Below are 19,544 nucleotides of genomic sequence, written 5' to 3'. Positions count from 1 at the left end.
TGCTGCGCGGTCCTCGTGTAAGATTACCTCTTTCCGCGGAAGAGTCGGGGGTGAAAAGAGGAGCAGTATGAGGGGTGAGACCGTTTCGAGAAAGGAGTCAAGGAGGAGCCGAAGAGGACCGGCGTTTAATGGATGTCTCGAAGGTGGAACCACGGCACAAGGGGAAAACCTGCATCGCGTCGCTGCTGCGACAACCATAACTGGGTGTTTTATTTGTTTATTTTTTTTTTTTTGTGAAACCTGATACTCGGGCTACAAGGAGGGGGGGGGGGGGGGGGGGGGGGATAAAGGACAAACAATGATAATTTAGGCGGAAGGTTTCGACAATTGACGTCGACTACTTTCACGGCGAACGTAGGTGATTGTTTTTCAACGGTTTCGCGGGGCACGAGCGACCTAAACACGACCATATGGCCGGGCTCGACGGTCACCGGGAGTCGCGAAGTCCGGGACGCCCATGTAATCAAGGGATTCTGGGACCCTGCATGGCCCCTCCGTTCCCTGCCATCGCCAACACGGCAAACCGTGATTAACTTTTCACCATACAGCCACGCCCCATTCGTTTGGCATTCATTCAGGTCCACGTGGATTACGTCGCACATGGAAATCGAGCTTCGAGTCAGGGGAACACTCTGCAGCAGCAGCAGCAGCAGCGTGTACTTCAACTGGGGAACTATATTTCCCCGATTGAAGAACGGTACGGGAATTGTTGGAATAATTGCTCTGCGTTTTCACAAATATTCACTGACTAGAACACGAGGGTTTTCACCGAAAACGGTCACGAAATTTACCGACTCCTTGTCATACATATTATATATTTCTATCGCATCCTGCGGCAGATGGATCATTTAGAAATTTTCCCGGCTCACAATCAGCAATAATGCTTGTATTATTTAGTCATCAAATACGAAAATAAACTAGTTTTTCTCTCTCTCTATCTCTCTTTCTCTGCTAACTAACTTTCATTCTCGTACCATTTCACCCACACGGTACGCTGTGCGGGAATATGCGATTGATCAAAAGATAATTGAGCATGAATTTGTACTGTAGAAATATCACAAATATTGTCAAGTTAAAACTGAAACGTTGCGGTTAAACTTGCGCAACGAATAAGACAGTTTTTCGGTTGATGATGACAAGATTTCTCCTTGAAAACACTAATATACAAATATACCTTATTGTTGTCTGTAGTTCAAGGGTGGCGTACAACCGCCGCGTTATACCTTCTCAATAATTTCAGAGTCGGCTGGACCGTGAACAAGAAACGTGCCCCGTTTATCGCATATACTCTTGGGTTTAATATGCCGGGTGCTCGAAGCGTGTAATCTTGGATCTGGCATCCCATACTTTAAACTCGATGGCCGTGACTCACCGCCTTAAAACCACTCGAGGACAAAGCGCAGAAAGGGGTTTCCGCCCTCGGCGCCCGTCCGCGGCTTAATGCCTGTTGGTTATCAGAGTAATCGCGGTCCCCGAACCTCCGCCTCCATCCCACCTCCTGCGAACCGCCCCAGAGACTGTTGATTGAAACGTTCTGATTGCATCCCTTGGGGGCGGCGGTATGCGGGTGTCACTGGGGTGACCGAAAGGCTCGGAACGAACCCGCGACGGGGTTCGTCTGTCGGAGTTTCCGCTCTCTCGTCGGCACCCCGTCGGCTTCTTCGCATTTCACCCCTGCCCTCGGTCCAACTGCACTTATTTGGTAGTCTAATGTCTGATCGCGACATCGTTCCGCTATCCAGTGATGCCCTGTGTCTAGAAGATGATTTTTTTTTTCTTGGAGGATGTGGTGACGGAGATTTCCTTCGCAGTCCCTTAACCTGACGAAAATATTTCCTTCGCCTCACCCTGAGCCGAAAGGCTGATCTGGATCCTGAAGCGACGAAGGGGTGTTTAATTTTGTTTAGACGCAGCGGCGCACTTTAGAAGACGTAAACACGGTATCTCAATTCCTTGGTGTAATTTTCCCGACGACGTCGCCTCCCCATTCCCTTTCCCTTTCCCTCGGTCTCAGCTATCTTCCCATCGTTCTCCCTCTCTCTATCGCACTCGCGTTCACCTTACGACTTACGATTATGGCGTAATCATATCGGATTGTTATTATGGCTGATGGTTCCGCGGGAGGCGCTGTAAACCTACGGTGCAGCGGGATACGGCGAAGCTCGCTGAGGGAAGGGCGAGCTTATCTTTGAAATATGCTGATAGACCGACGCCCCTTTCGCGGCACTTCGTACCCTGCATATATAGTGGTACGTATATCGTATTCCTACACGATGACAGCGCACGGTTGTTCGAGAGAGAGAGAGGAAGATGGTAGAAAAGAAGGAGGCGAGAGCGAGAAAGAACTTTATCGCGACCACGTGCCAAAAGGGGCGAGAAATTGCCGAGAGACGTTTTTTTCTTCCACATTTTTTCACGACGCCGCTTTCTTTTCCTGTTTTTTTTCTTTTTTTTGGTAATTTTTTTTTTTGTTATCTTTTTGTATGTTTTGTTTTTCTTACCATATCCCCGAAATCTGGCGTGAGAAATTGCTTTTCTAAATTCAATAAGGTTTATCGCCATCTTTTTACAGTCGACGACAGTATGGAATTTCCGGGCATTTCTAGATATCTTGTGTTTCCCAATAACGAGTCACTTGGGAAGCCTCTAGGTTGTCAGTAAACATATGTTAGCGTCAGAGAGTTTTATGATTCGACACCTGGAAATTGCAAAGTTAGAACCGATCGACAGTCAGCTGACGATCAGGAACATAACGTCGAAAAGTCAAACTCTTACTTTCACCCCGATATTCCGACGCTCGCATTGTGAATTTCAAGGATGGAATGGTAATGGTAAACGAGCGGATCCATACAGAATATCGACGGTTCGATGAATCGGTGAATCGACATTGAGACCCGCTTCTCCGTTCCTGTAGCGGTACTTCAAAGATTGCGCCACTCCTTACGTCGAGAATTCTTCCCCAGACTGGAGCTATTCCCAAGGAGAATGTCGCAGGCACCGGAAAAGGAATTTACTAGGACCCTGGGAGAAACCCAATTGAAACGGGAGTCGAGAATCCTTCGCCGCTTGTCTTCACGTCACATCGATCAGCATTACCAATGGAAGGACCTTTCTGTTTTATCGACAGACTAACCAAATCGCTTTTCACTTTTTTTTCTTCTGCTGATACGGGGTCAGACATAAACGAGGTTACCAGTTTAGGGGCTGGTTGGGGGAAGGGGAGGTCAAAAAAAGCTCAAAACTGGTAACGTGGTTAATGGATGACAAGTAGTCGATAAAACCGCCACAAAATTTGGGAATGTCGGTGTTGGCTCTATCGCGCTTCTGTGGTCGCTAGAAAGAATTCGAAAAATTGACTCAGCAATAGCGTGTCGTAACCTAAAAGCGAATTAAAAACCGCTATAACTACCTAGTGTTTAAATAATTCCGTCTGTATCGCTAACGTTTCCCAGAGTTTGATGAGATCCCGTTTACTCGTCAGAATAAAAAAGTGTGAGCCACGATTCGGCGAGTTCCGTCAGTGAATCAGAGATGTGTCCGATATCGTCTGAAACATGCGAATAATCTGATCAGAGAGGTTGCTCACCTGAAACAGTTTGGGATCGTTCCATATTGCGCGATTCTCGTTGTTGATACGGTACGCGGCACCGGCAGCCGTCGAAGATATACGTACTCGAGAAATCCGGGCGGTAAACAAGCTGTCGGTATCACACACTAGACGAAACCACGTCTGGCACCTTCTCGTACTCCACTCGAGGGTATTACCTCCGTACATATTTAAGTGCATAACGCGAAGACTGCCCGCAGCACAGCCACACCCACACCACTCGCCTTGTTGAGCCTTCTCCTAGAAGTCCCCGTTCCCCCGGTCGCTGTCAGACGCAGCCCTCGGGCGGGTCATCAGATAGCGGCGTATAGTCTGGATAATACCGAACGGAATATACACACACACACACACACGCACGCACAGAAACACACGGGGAACGTCGTGTGGTCTGGCCAAGGAGTGTCTTGTGCCGATGTCGGCGATATCAAAATAACGACAGGCATGTATCGAGTACTTTAGATATGATATTATACTTTATGCATCACGTGATGATGCATGTCACTACGAAAGAAAATTATGGTTAAAATTGATAATGTCAAGGTATTAGACGTTAGAAATGTCATTGTGATCGTAGAAACGGTAAAAACTGTCATATCGTGGGCAAGTCCAACGATAAATCATAGTGGAGGCCCTTGCAAAACCATGTATGCACCATATATCTTTCTCACTCTACAGTTGTAAACATAAAATATGAAAATATTGCATGATATTGACAAGCTGTAGGTACCACGATTTCTGGGTTTGAATATCGGCGTTAATCGTCCGCCGGAAAGGATTTGAATCACTTCGATACGCGTGAAGCAGGATCGGTTAATACGGCTCTGTGGCATAGATCGAGATTATATGGTACGACAAAGAGTTTCTCTCGAAACGGCTACACAGACACTCCAGATATGAAGATAACCTCAACCGGAGGTCGTAAGGTCATCTTTGAGTTTCGGTGACACTATTGACGTCTTTATAATATTCAATTGCTCTGGCTCATCGGTACTCGCTAGGCTCGGTACACAAATGCGATACCGCGGTGCTCTTTTGTGCCAGGCCATCGAATCCTTTTGTTGAAATTTATCGAATCATTGACCATCCGTGCTGAGTTCTCACTTAGCGCGTACCTTTAGTCTTCTTTCTCCAAGTGTCATTCTTCCACCACGAGCTTCTAGCCAGCATCATTTTGTCCTTTCTCTTTCTTTGTACGATCTTCTCTGATTCCCATATCGCATTCCGCTTAGAGTTAGATAACCTGATTGACCATTCATACAAATGATGCTATCTTATTACTGAAACTACTGACTACCTTTAGTTGCCGTTCCCACCAGTCCGTTGTTTTCAATGCATTGGTTTGTGCACCTAAATTAGCGCTAAATGTTAAAGTCACCGGCAAGTTCTTATCGACACTTGTTCGAAGACATGACATCGCTGATGAGATTACATTTCCTTAATTTGAATCCGGTAGGAAGAAACTAAAGAAATTTTGTATAAGGTGTTTCACAAACAATCACTAATGGAAACAAGCTTCTCGTGGAAACAAGCTTCTGTTGAAACGTCCTTAACTAGAGTGACTGATATGGTGATGGAATGATGCGAAGAAGTGTATAAGACTTAGGAGAATCTTTCGGGACCCATAGAGCGTAGTTTATGCAAAGTAATGATTGATTTCGATTCGCTTGAAAATGATTAGAGTGAATTCCTGCACACCAGAGAGAGCCAGGCGCATCAGGCTCCCGTTGAAATGGAATCCAAAGTCTCTTCGTTGTATCTTGGCAACCGTGGTGACTCCCTCTTAGTCTCCCGCGGCTTGCGAAGACCAGTTTGTATAACACCAGCTAACTTTATCAATTCATCTTAAGGACCTAGAACCACCGCGTCGCATCGAGACTGTAGTTGAGAGTGCCTTGGGGCTCGTCGAACAAAAGAATGATACCTGCAGTGATTGGCCGAGCTAAATTAGCTGGATATACCGAGATTAAGACGTCACAAGAAATATCCACAGACCTTTTACTAGTACGAAGAATATTGGGTATGAATAAGTGTGTAAATTCGCATTCTTATGCAAAATTGATCACCGGGGAAACAAACAAAAAACGATTGGAATTTTAAGGTGGGATACCCTCGGGGAACAAACAATAAACCCTCCAAGATTTTCGACTCGTTACTTCCAGTCCATCTGACGATTATTACCAGCTACCACCGCAACATTTTTACTTCACCCTCCAGTTTGCTCAGTCCTTCCGCCTCCAACTCCCCCCCAACTGTTCGAGTTTTTCTCGAGTTTAATACCATTTCTGATGATTCGCTCGGATGCCTCCGTCAACTACAAAACGTTACTTTTAAAACAAAAACTCTCGCTGTATTCTCTCGGATAAATTTCACAGTGCATTAGCAATCTTTCATCTGATTTAACAAGATCGTTATATTTGGTTTTCGTCATCATTTTGCAACATTTTGCAAATACTATCGCAGTAATCAGTGTACTTTTGGCTTGTATTTTCTTCCAAGTCGACGCATCTCAAGATTGTCTACTTGCGAGATGAAACTTTGCGATTCCTCTATATTTGATCAAACAATATACCGACCAGTTAAAACAAGTCAACACTAATTTTGGTAGTTCTTTGAAAGAGGAAGTCTTCCGCCATTGTATAAAAGCAGAGTGAGATGGAAACGACGTGTAATAATACAAGAGGCATACCACCGCGACTGAGGAGAATATATTTTGGGTTTGAAATCTTGGAAAGGGTTTCCTCCGCGGTCAATACAAGCCCCGGTCGGAGGTGGGCACTCGACTAATGGATGCTAGAGAGTCTTATGGCTGCGGAGAGAGCGTCGCGACGCCAAACTTTAACTCGTTAATTACCAGCGCAAGGGTAACTTCTTGCCAAGGCTCGAATATTTCAAACTATTGTGTTCGTAAACCCCTTTGGGCTTGGCCTCAGCGCCTCAACCCCCGGCATCGCTCTCACCCTTGCCTCGTTTCGCTCTCCTTCTCTCAACATGCCCCAGAAAACCCTGGCGCTTCACAAGGAAAGGAAAGGCAAGGAAAGGAAGGGAAAGGAAGGGAAAGGAAAGGAAAGGTAGGGAAAGACGATGAGAGACGAGGCAAGTCGCAGCCCTAGGACGTGGAGCGAAAGACGATCCCGAGTTTGTAGCCAAGATTCCCAGGAAATCATTATCGATATAGCACAATACCGTTTGATTCAGCGAATTAATTCGGCAGTAATTCGCCAGGGTGAATTATACTGGTCCCCATTTAACCCCTGACTTTGTTATCCCAGCTTATAAGATGATCTATACAATTGTCTACAGCTAGACTATTTCGATTACACTGCTTTGTCTTTCATATCTTCGTTATATTCATGTTCAAACGTTTCGTCTCGAACGAGAATTTGTACTCAAGGTAAGCAAAGGACAGACAGATAAGTTACGCGAATAAAGAGCTGATGATGGGGATGTTATTCGCAGACTATTTCCTTAACGGAATTTTGCATTCTGAAATATTTTCAGTGAATTTCACTGTAATCACGAATTTTCCACAACTTTGGACACTCCACATGGGCTACACGTATGAGTATACGTCGGAAATAAAACGCGAAGGATTTTGTTCAAAAGCGCTCTTCAGGCACCGCAACGTTAATTGTAGCAATTATGCGATATTGTAATTCGTGTAATTACTCGAGTAATTAGTGAGCACAAGTAGTTAATTAGTTCTTCTTTAACCGAGTGACTGCAACCTAACCGCAAAATGACAGTTGCAATTCCATGTGTACGCGAAACGTAAAGATTTGTGAAAAAATACAATTCTTTTAGTACTTTCGTTCTCTGCGCGGGGGAATATGTTCACGAATTTACCAAATTCAATCTTCATCCTATCTGTGCAGCTATTCCTGCGAATATTATTTGAATCAAAACTGAATTCATCATACCCTCACGAATTCAATTCTTTTTCAAGAACCTACGTCATTTCAAGTTCATCCCACAGTCAAAACATACTTCCATCTTCGTTCAACTGAAATAAAACTGCAATTTCAATCTCAACGTAACACTGATTGGGTTCAGAAGTGGGATTTATGTAAACCGAAAGTTAGAAAGTTTCGTTGGGGGTTATATTTCTTCAATATTGGCTGTTAACCTGAATCAATAGCAACATTAGCACACTACGAGCAAAAATAAAAACCCACAAATGAATATTTAGAGTACATGAATTCGCGGTATTCTGAGGTAGCTTGGATCGGATGACTGCGCCCTTTCAGTCGAATTTCAACGCTTTTTGCGAGTTTTCGTGCGTGTCACGTCTGTCACCCCATGATGCACCGTTGTTTTGTACTCCGATGCAGTGCATTAGCAACAACGCACTGCTGGCAATTTCGAACCAGGGCTTGAAGTGCTGGCTGAGCAGCAATGGCGTCGTCGCGGTACAGGTACCTCTATCATACGAAAGGAAAAATATCACCTGTGCAGCCTCGAAGAGTCGAGATAATGCGACTGCCGGGTTGTGAAGCCGCCATCTGATACGAGCCGAAGCACTTCGACTAGTCTTCGTATTCGCGATGAATAGCGACCACCTCCTCCTCCTCCTCTTCGTCTTCCACCTCCGCCTCAGCGGTAGCGGCAGCTTCCCGCGCCTCTTCACGTCACCTTCCATTTCTCTTTTCCTCTGCTCTTTTTTTCACCTGCCTTCTTTATTTCTCTTTCTCTCTCTCTCTCTTAGTTTTTTTTTCCTTTTTTTTCTCTTCTTTTTCTGCTGTTTGTTGGTCTTATTACTTTCTTTCCTTTAGTTTTACGTGCGAATCTCTCTCCACTCCACGTCCAACCTCCAACTGTGTGAATACATACAAGCGAGCCAGGGCAACACATCACTACGCGCGAACGTTTTCCCCGCGTGCGCGAGCTTATTATAACGAGCATTGAAAAGAGGCGAAGGAATTGTGGCGAAATATTGCGGTGAAATTCTACCTTGCTGGTGAAAGATAATGACGGGGTTTTTCCTTTTTATAAACAATTTTCTCTTTTTTTTTCTCACAACTCGCAAAACCATGATATTCCTCCACAGGTCATGCATTGAACGCGTTAATGCGGAACGGGTTCATCTGTGCAAGTCTTATCATGTATGCATTTCCATTTCCGAATACATCCGGTAAATTTTAAGTCATAGGTGAGCGCTAGCGAATTCATTGTCGTGATTGAAATAAATCAAGAATGACTAAAAATTATATTACCCGTTAACCTGCTAATATACCTGATCTCCGAAAATTTCCTCCGCTAATTGCCAGAGGAGAGGAAAATGAGATGGGAGTAAGCGTATGCAGGGTCTGTAAGCACTGTGATGTAGGTGGCCTCCGTGTTCCTCTGTTGAAGAAACCGCGGGTCACTGCCCATTTGGAATATCGCGTTGACGAATTAAAATTTTAATCACCTTTCCCCGTCACCCAGGAAGTTTTTCGAGCCGCGAAGGGGACTCGCAGTGCTTCTTCTTCCACTCCTCTCATAATACTTTCCGCACACGAAAACTCAACCCACCCCCTCTGTTCTTTTCCTCTCTCGGTCTCTCTTTTTTTTTTTTATTCCGTTCCCGTTGCCTTCGCTCGTCATGCGACTTATTTGAGGGCTGCAGATGGAGTGAAAAGTTTGTGTAATCGATAAAACTGATGTATGCTGTCCGTATATCGATATTATCGTAACGTCGGGCTTTTTCACCATCACACGATATTTTACGGTGTAGCACAGGGTAGCCCCGGGAGTAAAACATACGCGTAATACTCTGAACGAGAGAACAAGCACGTGACGTGACAATGCTGTTTTATTTTCCACTGGAAAAAAAAAATCTATCATGCTTTAGTCCACATCAAGTGGTGCAGGATTGCTGAACACGATTTCTACGGTTACCAAATTCATTTCGCGTTGTTCGATACTCACCATCTCAACTTGTAATTTTGTACCCACGTTCAATGAAAGCTACACCGTTTTTTGTCCTAGAAGAGTAAAAGAAAAGTAAAAGCAATATCGCTGAAACGTTTCGCATAAAATGTTCCCAGAAGGTTTTAGGCATTTCCGATCGATGGAAATAATTCCATTTCTGCGACTTAGCGGATATCATACGTTTCAAGATTGCCAGAAATACCACGCATCGACTTAATAATCCAACGATATCCTTTGAATTCGATATTTGGAATTGCACTTCCTATTTCAGGATACAGGACTGCAAATAAAATAACTAAACATGGAGTCAAGGCAGGGAACGGATCGGGCATGTGTATTATACATACGTATATGTACCTGTGTACAGGGACGTGAAACACAACGCACACCAAAGCGTACTTACCAACCGTCAGTGAATAGCGAGTTACTTTTCTTGCATGCCATGCATATGTGAAACGTGAATGTATGCTTAAAGGTTGTATAACAAGCTGTGCGTGCAGCGGTTTCCGCATACGTGCAAACACAAGCATCGCACAGAAGATGCGAAACGAGGCGGGTACGCGCATAATAATAAGCGACATTCGTTTGATCCACGTAAGCCGGATTTTCCGTTTACGTGCTCAACCCGCCCCCCAGTTGAGTGGCAGGTTTGAAACGATGAAAAGATGGCTTATATTCGCGAAAATTAGCTTCGATTTAACGTGTATATTAGACTCCGAGTGGGTATACGCTGTATATTTTTCAAAGTAATTAGCCACTGTAATCCCTGACAACTGCGAGGCTGCCCGCATACACACCACCAATTATCAGTGCACATACCCATTCAAATTCCCGCCCGCACATGTGACCCGCCATGCCTCCTCCGCCGCACGTAACCTCTTTCTGCAGCGATCCTGCTAACATTGAAGCCCGTCAACGTCTGCGAGATTTAATCTCGACTAGATTATAGACAGTCAATGGCCGATTAGGTACTGGAACGATGGGGCAGCGATATTTTTTTTACGTAATGGAACGGTAGGAATTTTAATATCTATATGGTAGCGCCACCTACAACTGAAGTGACACTGTCGACATGTTGTGTCTCCATGTCCTAAGAATAGCTTATAGAAAATTTGTCATGCAGGTTTACGAATGATAATGATATTGTACTTATGTATGAATATTATTCGCCCGTGTTGAGGTTTCACCCTTTATTCCGCCTCCCCTATTTTTCTCGCCGTTCAAATTATTTGTATAAAAACACGGACTGCAGGCAGCACACGTTTCTGTTTTTACGAGTGCGAACGTCGACACTTCTCGCTTGACGTGCAGGCGTCGCGACGCCGTGTTCACGGTGCGTGGTGTAACGCGTTCACGCACTCACGCACTCGCGTGAAATGCGCACAGAGGCGGGAACCGGTGTGCAAGTGATATTACTCAGACCACCGTCAGCGACATAAGTGCGAATTGCAACACTCCGGGAGCGGAATCGAGGCGTGCAACGCACACTTGCGTGCATCACGCAAACTAATTACGGGGTAAGCAAAATCTCGACTTCTCTCTCGCTCTCGTTAAAAGGAAGAGAAGATCCGGCGGCGGCGGCGGCGGCGGCGGCGGCGGCAGTGGCGGCGGGAAGGGGCGAATCTCCTCGGCTCTTTAGTCGGAGGAGAGGAAGGAACTCGGGAGGCTGCGGCGCTGCTTTCGCCGATAATTGGAAAGTCTCCCGGGCGCTGGGAGTCAGGTTATACGTGTACATATATTCGCGAAAGATGCGGAAGCTGCAGAAACTGCACGCATCGCGCGTTCACTTTGACTCTGGGATTCTTTTTCCTGCTGCAGCAGCTCCGTGTCGTTAATTAGCATTTCGATTCTCGCCACCTGCTTGCCGAGAGACGAGGATATGCATTTGTACTTTTTACACTCCTATCTCCGGGCCACACGTCGTCTGCAGGAAAATTAAACTGAACGAAACGGAACGACCCATCTATGTACATAATCCACGCACGTAGAGGTAAATACACGTGCGCAAACTGCACAAACGGTTCCGGGGCAGGATCTGCAAAACTTTGAAACGTACGTACCTACGTGTATATGAGAGCTTTCCCCAAACCCATGCGGTAACACCATGCCGTATGTCTGAGCATCGTACTTTTTATCTCGGCGAAGATCCGAGCAATGTTGTCACGGTAGATGTGACCTTTTGTTCTTCTTGTTGCTATTATGGTAATTAGTCTATTCGCGTCGTCTCCACTAATTACCTCACTTTGATATACACGCGCGTATGTGTCTTTTTCATGCTGTATATGTACGCATCTCATTAATTGGGACGAGATTAATGCTTTTGCATAATGTTCGCGACTTTGTTCAGACTATGTTGTATATCATTATTTTCAGTCCAAAGAAAACAGCTCGATTGGTTCCTGCATGGGGTTTGTACACTTCAGAATACCCAGTGATTGATAGACTTCTTAGATTTCTCTCACAGTAGCATGATACCGTGAACTCAGTCATTTGCAAAAGTTTGAACCGATTTGATCGATAAGGAGAGGTAAAAAAGTGTTTAAAAAAAAAAATACCATCTGCAAAATTCATCGGGCGGATCATGGTGATGAAAGTGTCTAATATCTATAAATATTAGCAACCGATACGTAAATGTATTGCGTAAACGGTACTATTTTGTCGCAGAGAGAAAATGCTTCACTTATCATGAACCGACAATGGCGAGCAACTATTGTGCTAGGTAGCATATTATATTCGCATTTGCCTTTCCTAACTGCACAGCCCGAAGGTAACGATACATATGATTGAAATCCCGATTGAGAATTGCGAACCGCCTTGAATGCCCAATTATTATACTGAAAAATATCTGTCATATACATAAGTATACAATGATATGTATGTGTGTATATATAAATATATACGTACACAGATATGATATATGAAATTTGGATAATGGAGACAAATGTGGTGCGAGGATGGCGTCGCCGCAGTCGGCGGAACCTTTTCCTCATCCTCGTTCCTCATCTTCATCCTCATCCTCATCCTCATCTCCCTCGATTCTCTCGCCGCGCCGCCGAGGAAAATGTCAGTCACACGCGCAAATGCAGAAACCGCAGCGAGATGACACTCGTGGCGGTACTAATTGGGCCCTCGAGGTGACGTTCAGGAGCGAGGATGCTCCTGCGTCGGCGGGTGGCGTGGGTGGCCGTCCGGGGGTGAGAGATCGCATTAAATCTTACCGGGTGCACGCCTCCGTCCCCAGCGGCTGCACCCTTCCGCGCCGATAAAGTTATGACGCGGTCACGTGGGCGCGCACAATGAGCATTAAAGGAAAAAAGATACTGGAAATACGTACATCCGCGTACTCAATTTTTTCAATGCCAGTAAACTTTTTTTTTTTTATCTTGAATGCTATATTCCTTTTCACCGCGCCCTGTGCATAATTTATTGACTCCGCAGCCTGCAGGCAGTTATAATGAGGGGATGAGAAATTTTCACATCGTGATTTGTCGTTTATTGTTTCATTCAGAATTTCAACACTGCGGAAAACCTGCATTGCGTGTATTTCTGAATTTGCGAATCTGAATTAAGCGATCACTATACAACCAATAATTAATGGATTCTCGATTTCTCTGATTTTTGTCACTGCCCAATGATGGTTGGAGAGGAATTTTTTGGGGAACTTTTCGGTTTCATTACCTTCTGTATATCTGTTTTGACAAACAAAGAAAAACGTTGGGATACAATATATGGAAAGTGGCGATCTGTCATAGTGGCAGGAAATATAGAACTCGAAATAATCGTATTTAAATCGGCAAGTATTTCTTCTCTTTGCTACCAACGAACTGAATATGACAAAACAGAAGCTTTTAACCTAGCCTGTGCAAGGTATTCTTTTATGCATTGATATTTGTCGAGTTAACCTTAAACCATCGACTGCTAATTCTACGCCATATTGTTCAGCCACGCTCGTATGTAGAGAATCGCAATCGAGACGGGCAAGAGAATTTGAGAAAAAATGTGAAAATTCATTGGTCGTAACAGGTTGAATTTTTCATTGTCCCGAAGAGTTTCAACCCCTGAACCCGACACAGAATTTCGCCTTCGGGTGATCCGATGAATTTTTCAACGCCCAATACGGAGTTGTACAATGCTTTTGACGTATATTATTAATCTCGCGAAACGAATATCGATCATCGCATGTTACAGGATGGCTGCCGCAAGCGGTATATTCTTGGGTTATATGTATAGCAAAGCCAGACGTTGGAAGGGGTTGGATGACAATTATTTCTCCGGTGGAAGTTTGAGCGCGTTGCGAAGTGTTATTCAATTGCATATCCCAATTAAATAACAGGCAAAAGGGCGACGTAGCGTCCCGGCGACTCCCCTAATTGCGAAAAAATAAAATAACCACTTCGCTGACGCACAGGGACAGAGTACCTGCACACATACAGCTGCGGAACTACTTATACCCACCCACGAGACGTGAGAGACTTCAGCCAATTTCATTATATATTCGCAATAATTTTCATGCGGCTTCATTACAGCCACCAAGCGCACTCGGCCTCGGTGGACACAATATGCTCTGTGCGTTGTACGGAGCTTTCAATGGAAAGGGGGTAGAAATTCTTTATTAAATTACATCAGTTACACCAAGATGAAAATCTCACTCTACGCAACCATAATAATTCGCGCAAATAACTGTTCCCTGAGAGAACTCTGGATAGTACGCAAAATTGAAGTAATAATATTGCAATATTTCTGTATAGCCATTCAAGTTGCAATATTAATGCAAAAACAATTCCCGATGTATCTAAAATATCTCAAACTCTGCAGATTATAACTTTCATCGAATTTTTCACCAATATTCGAGGAACATTGCGCAGTGTATCTGAAATATTTAAAACTTTGCAAAATTACGATACCGAAATATTTTTTCAATTTTACTTGCTATTTGATTATATACGGATGTGCATCTAATCTCCATCGGTGTGTCGAATATTGTTTTCATCATCTTGTTTCAATCACTTAAATTTTGTGAATTCTAATCTACCTCCAGTAAATTTTAATGAATTTTCGATTATTGATATATGTACTTTTGGACTCGTAATCGAGATTTCGGAAACCTGACACTGTAAATCAGTTTAATTGCATAAAAATTTGGCTATTCACGGATTACTCCTCATCCACAAAATCTTCATTCTCGTTATTCTGGTTCGAATTCCTGTAGGGGATCGATATTCACGGTCTTTTCCTTTAGTCTCAACGGCTCGTACATCCACGCAGAATAATATACCGGGACTTTTCGGTGACACTACTCATTCAACGCCAGGAGATAGGCAACCAAAGTTACACTTCACGTCTGTACAACCATTTCTGAATATATCTGGCTTGGCAGTTGTCACGAACTCCGTAATTCGGTTAGGGATATCTTTTCAGAAATGGCAGTACATGCCTGAAACGTAGCTTTGATCGTAAAAAAAAGAAACAAGTCCCCACGTGTACGATGTTCCGCAGAGCTATTTAAAATAGGATGCAATGAATATATATCAAAACGGACCGATGACGGGTAGAACAGTTTTGACACATGCCTCGCACCCTTTATCTCGCGACCCCGAGACTTCTTCGCCCTCGGTAATCCCAGCCAGATAGTCCGAATTACAAGCCATCGCCGTTTTCCCCCGTGTGCCTGAGACACTTATTCGCACTTGCTGTGTACGTTCAGACCTAGGTATTATATATCATATATATATAGGCTTGTTATATTCCTAGTAACATTCTTCTGCAAGCAGAGGAAAGCCCCACGATATGAGCGTCGCACACAATGCGCGGATAATCCTTTATATATACATTTCTCGGCGCGACAAAGAATCTTGGTAGGTATGTACAAATGTGTGGATATGTATATACCTACACATGGACCGGGCACCGCAGGGTTCGTCGAAGAAGGTATATATTTTTTGCATTCAAGAAGTGGATCATATCCTTTCGGAATTAAGAACCCCGGGCAGGACTTCTCCGAGTAGGCTAGCTTTCGGTGTACAGCTGTCAATCAAGATTTTACCTTTTTATTTACTCTGGGAGCCATGGCAAAATAAATACACAAGCACATCCACCTCATATTACATATTGCATTTTCTTCTCTATGAAGTGCTACATCAAACAGAACTGGAAATATTTCGTGTGCTTGGTATGGAATTTATCATTCACGTAAAGAATATTTCGAAAGATTCCGCAGTAATTTAGTAACCTGAATCTCCTTTCTTGATAAGCACGTTTCTTGAACGTCAAACAATTCGCCACAGTTGTCAGAATTACAAAATCTGCACAATGATTTTCAATGAATTTTTGCAATCAACCTTAGCATCAATATCAAAGACTTAACTGAATGTAGTTAAGCATGGCAATTATTTGACTCACCGAATTTGTTACACTGCAGGGGCTTCTTCGCTTCCAACAGCTGCAACAAGTCGGGTATAATCCACCTGAAACAATGGAGATAATATCACGTCAGGAAATGGGTGAAGCAGTTTTCACTAGAAGGCGGATGCAATATGGGAATCCGGAACGTCGTCGGTAGGAGAGAAGACATTAAAATTAATCGTTATGTCTATGGCATTACGTAAAATTATCCGTGTTATCCTCCAACAGTCGGGCGTCTTTATTGCTAGCTCAGGAGACTGCGGGCTGATAAAATTAAGAGCAGGGGAGGATTGTTGGATAATATTTTGAAATTGTATTATATGCCTATATATTATACAACAATATTCAAAGCATTGCGTTCGGAACATGTCCAGGAAATATTCTTGAAATGTTCGAAAGCGTGAAAAAGCGGCTTAGAAATATTTGATCATTATACATACTTGTAAAATGTTTCAAGCTGAATAGCTTACATTAAGAATTAAATCATATGTACAACTACTTCACATTTCAATGGAAGCATAACCACTTAACTGTCAAGGTGTCATAGCGACGTCAAGCGCATCCGTGCCAAAAATCGCATAACTGCCAAAAATATACGGAATAGCGTCATAAAGTAATTGAATGTTTTTGGGCGTCTGAGTTGAATACTTATTTTTGAAAACATGTGTTGTGAACATAAAAAGTTGTATTTTCCCCGCATTAAGACAGTTTTGAGCCCTCCAAGTTGACGAATTTTCGATCATTGTCTGAAATAGCGTCATAGAACAAACTATCATTTTCTTTTTTCGGAATCCATTTTTCTTTTGCAAATCACTGAATAACAATACTTTTGATTCCAAATAAGCAATTTCAAGAATTACCGGGTCAATGACTTATTATATAGTATAACTGCAGCTTATATTAGAAAAATTACGTAACCCAAAAGTGAAAAATTAATTAGGTTACAAACATTTATCGACGAGAAATAAGATCAAACTTCAAACCAGGCAGCCCTCAACCTAATTTTAACCTAAAACCGGAACGGCGGTACGATTGCAAGTGGAAGAAATTATAACCCTGCGTCTAATCAGTGCGATGCGTAAGTGTATCCGAAGTGTGGCTTTCGAAATAAATGGCAGTCCATTGTACACCCGTTTCAGGTGTAGTAGCTGTGAATTCACGTATAATACAGGTATACGCATGTATACCAACAACAAAAAAAAAAAAATCCGAGAAGAGAAAGAAAAAAAAAAAAAAATGTGCGCGGGGCTTTCGGAATTTGGCTCCAGGGTGTGGATGAATATGGAGGTGCTCTTTCACGTCAGGTTATGAGCGATCGAGGGAATCACAGGTAAGTGCGACGGCTCCGAGCCGTTTTATTTAGTACACAACTGCCGAGTCACCAGTTATTAATGAGAAGCCGCCTGCAGCGCGAGGTGATGACCGGGTCCGAGTTCAGCCATTCTTCAAATTTTCATCCTCGAGTCCGGCGAAGATAAGAGCGATAGTCGCGAAATCCATGTTGAGAAAAGACTCGACACCGCTTCTTAGTCTCGGCAAAAATGCCCGCATCGAGTTTTTCTCCGGCTGCAAGGAAAAAGTTCAGGGATGAATTTCTCGCTGGACTTGTGTGGGAGCTGCACTAGTCGTCTCAAAATCCGGTTAGCGAAACGACGGCGGTTCCTGTGTAATTTTCAACTCTCGTCTCGGCTGGTGACGTTTCTGCAGTAACAGGATGAATAAGGAAGGCAGGCGGTCTCCTTCCCATCCCTCGAGAATATTTTTACGATCTTGGGACACCTGCTGCCGCTGACACCCCCGCGTAGCAGCGTCATTGACGGGCGGGTTGAAATATGAAGGTCCCCAAGGATAATCGCAGCTTGCAAGGTATCCGGCGCACCTGGTTTCAACAAGACTTCAATGGGGCCTCGGCTCTTGGGTCAGAAGTTCCGCTCTCTCGACCCCTTGGCTTGATTTTTAACCGTCCAGAGGACCAAGCAGCTCATGAAATTTTCACAGCTTCGTAGGTTTCGAACATTTTTCAACCCCCTCCCCAGCAGCTGATGTTGCAAATCTTTCCGAAATGAGAAAATTCCTGAAACTTCTAGTTCAAAGGTAGACCTGGACGCCTATCTTGTTGTTCCTGGAATTGAAGAACCTCACACAACACGTACCTAATAGGATAGAAACATTGCTACATCGCGATTGGAACTGGAATGTTGCACAAGTATTGCGGCAATGTGACGGAAACATTTCAAGCCTCGCAAAATTACGATGCTGCAATATTTCCGCAGTATTTCGTGCTGTGTGGGATACAAGATGATCGCCAAGGAAAATACAAGCACCGTCAACGTTCCATGCAAGTTAGGTAAGCACATTGGAGGAGGCGAAGCGTGTGGGGTAAAAATCGCGTTGACTATCAGTACACAATGCCACGACCAGTGACTGGAATCCTTTGAGGCCCTGCAGAGTCGACCAAACCTTGTCATCCAGTCGCATAAAGCGTGAACTCATCGACAAATACATGATATTTTAATAAGCCTCGGAGGCAAACGCGCGGAAAATATGCTGCAGGTAATCCACAGGAAAATGTCCCCCAAGGCGCAGCGTGCAGCCCGCAGACTGCCGTCGAACGGCGGAACGGTGGAACGGTAACCCTGGCGTACGTACACAGAAGATTCCAATAATTCCGCTTGGTAACGTCACAATGCTGACGTTTCACAATGCCAATAATCGATCGGATATCCTCGACACTCGCAAGGCGCGTTCTCTCTCTCTCTCTCTCTTTTCCTCTCCGATTTAGGAGACGAAACTCACTCTCTCTCTCTCTCTCCTGAACTCTCTAGCTGTCGTGTGTCGGTATCTTATCATATTACCGATTAGCTCGATGGAACATACAGAAAATTACAATTCACTTGACCTCAGCTCGGAGTTCGAAGAGAAATATTTTTGAAACGAAATTGATTTCTAGAACCACTTATTTCTCAGAAAACCGCATCGCTTAGAACAGGAAAAATGTATGTACTCCTAAATCTTGCTCGTACCCGAGGCATGGATGACAGGATCTCTAGGTCATCAATAAAAATCATCAAGGATTAGAAGGACGATTACCGGAATCCCCGTGCCAGCCAAGAGACGTATCTTAAACTCTACTTGTTTATTTTTGCGTCCGCCCGTTCTGTCGGCTTTGCTTCTATGCGCCACAAGGAAAGAGGGGGTGTGGTTCGGGCTGAACCAGGTGTCTCCCTCCTCTACCACCCTGTCCCATCCCAAAAATCGGCGGGAACACAAAGAGGTGATGGATGTCTAGCAGCAGCTTCCCTCGCCACCTCACGTGTCGTGTCGCTCACCACGACGACCAGAAGTCGTTATCTCCGTGTCCCTTGACGACTTGAACTGATACTCCTCGTGGCATCATCTCGTATAGTACACTATCAAACATTTCCCTCCCATATATGCCAATGATGTCAACGAAGTTTTTTATTCGCACACAGTCGTTTTGAAGTCTTGAGACACTGGATTGTTTTTCATCCTCCTTCCATGGGAGTCAGCAAAGTGTGAAGCTTCCGAGGACACGGGATGTTTCGCGTTGTGGGCGGCTCTTAACCTTGAATGCCTTTTGGCCTTCTCCCGAAGCTCGAATGTG

At 44.1% G+C, this 19,544-nt stretch overlaps 1 protein-coding gene across 4 annotated transcripts in view; it reads right to left on the bottom strand.

Moving 5' to 3' along the window:
- Positions 1–19,544, bottom strand: part of SoxN (SoxNeuro) — a 308,059-nt gene that overhangs the window by 242,314 nt on the left and 46,201 nt on the right. For all 4 annotated transcript variants that reach the window (XR_006881623.2, XR_006881625.2, XR_006881624.2 and 1 more), the window contains exon 2: positions 15,917–15,981. The gene's annotated coding sequence lies outside the window, so the exon portion shown is untranslated. The remainder of the gene's footprint in view (positions 1–15,916; positions 15,982–19,544) is intronic.

Source organism: Neodiprion pinetum, chromosome 2, assembly GCF_021155775.2.
Source record: "Neodiprion pinetum isolate iyNeoPine1 chromosome 2, iyNeoPine1.2, whole genome shotgun sequence".
Taxonomy (NCBI): Eukaryota; Metazoa; Arthropoda; class Insecta; order Hymenoptera; family Diprionidae; genus Neodiprion; species Neodiprion pinetum.
This window is presented reverse-complemented; position numbering and strand designations above follow the sequence as displayed.